We start from the raw sequence: 1,572 nt of genomic DNA on the forward strand, positions 1-1,572 counted from the left end.
CACGTTCCCAGCAGGCCTTGGGCCCGGAGCCTCGCAGCCCCCAGCTGAGCCAGCAGGAGAGGATGCCAGGGTTCGGGTAGCTCTGGTCATCTCCCACGAGCTGAAGGTGCTGGGTCAAGGCCAGGAAGGGCCCCCTGGGCACGGCCCAGCCGCTCCCCGTCATCCAGGGCATGCCAGGTCTCGAAGGAGACAGCGGCAGGTGGCAGGCTGCTGAGCTGGAGCACAGGGCTGAGAAGCCAGGTCGCTAAAAGGGCTGCCCTGGCACTGGAGCTGCGTGAGGGACAGAGACAGTGAGGGGACCAAAGGGTACCCTGAGGCTCCCCATGATTTCACATCTGCCTTCTATGAGACAGCATCTTCCCAGGGGGAGTTGCCACCCGCTACGCCTCAGCGAGTCGGTGAGATGTCCTAGCACAGGTGATTCTAATGTGCAGCCAAGGTTGAGAACCACGGCTCTAGACCAAGCTCGCCACCAGCGCAGACCACACTGCTGCTCAGCTTTTCCTCGCCGCCCTGTCCTGATGGCCTCATTCTCCTTCTTCTGAGAACAATTCCCCAGGCACGTGGGCAAGAACTCCCATTTTGGGCCGTTTCTCAGGAAGCTGATCTAAGGCAGATTCCATCCTAACTCCATTAAAAATGTGTTAACTATGAGAGAGATCTCTAAAATCACTAAGCAAAAACAGGGAAAAACACTTTAAAAGGTTGGGCTAAGAGAAAGCCTTCAAAAGAGAGTCACAAAGCACACTTACAAAAGTAAAAAGTTAAAGGTTGATAAATTTAAAGGCACCTCTCTCTCTCTCTCTTTTTTTACTATAAGTGCACACAAACATGCTGTGATTACTGACACGCACTCTCTCCAGTACAGAACACGAATGAGTTGCGCTTCCACTGACACTGTCGTGGATGTCCTGTTGATTTGAAAACGTGTCCACATATTTTTTTGACATGCCTCCCTTCGAAAGGAGTACAATCCTCGTGCCCTTGAACGTGGGCTGGTTTTAGTGACTCAGCGGTAACAACCAGAACGTGTGACTTCTGAGGCGAGGTCATAAGAAGCGTCTCTCTGGACATTTGCTCATGGAACTCAGGTCCCGTGTTGCAAGGAAGCCTAGGCCACACAAGAGGCCACGTGTAGGTGTCTGGCCGACAGCCCCAGACCAGGCCCTCAGCCAACAGCCAGCATAAATAGCCACACATGTAAGTGAATGAAGCTTTAGATCACTGGTTCTCAACCTTGGCTGCACATTAGAATCACCTGGGAATCTTTTTAAAATCCTGATTTCTGGGCCTCATCCTCCGGAAATTCTGTTTCTTTGTTACTAATGTTGTGACCCCACCCCATAACAAAGAAACAGAATTTCCGGAGGATGAGGCCCAGAAATCAGGATTTTAAAAAGATTCCCCAGGGGATTCCCATGGTGCAGCCAAGGTTGAGAACCACTGCTTTAGATGATTCCAGACCCCCAGCTTTCAAGACTTCTAGCTGAGACCCCAAACATGGTGGACCAGAGACAAGTCATCCCCACTGTGGCCTGACTGAATTCCTGACCCACAGAAACCAGGAGAGAT

The 1,572-nt window shown here is 51.7% G+C and overlaps 1 pseudogene; it reads right to left on the reverse strand.

The window, feature by feature from the left end:
* Positions 1-950, reverse strand: part of LOC111823431 — a 1,386-nt pseudogene extending 436 nt beyond the window's left edge.
* Between the last annotated feature and the right edge of the window lie 622 nt (positions 951-1,572).

This window comes from Myotis lucifugus, unplaced genomic scaffold (assembly GCF_000147115.1).
Source record: "Myotis lucifugus unplaced genomic scaffold, Myoluc2.0 scaffold_486, whole genome shotgun sequence".
In the NCBI taxonomy this organism is placed as follows: domain Eukaryota; kingdom Metazoa; phylum Chordata; class Mammalia; order Chiroptera; family Vespertilionidae; genus Myotis; species Myotis lucifugus.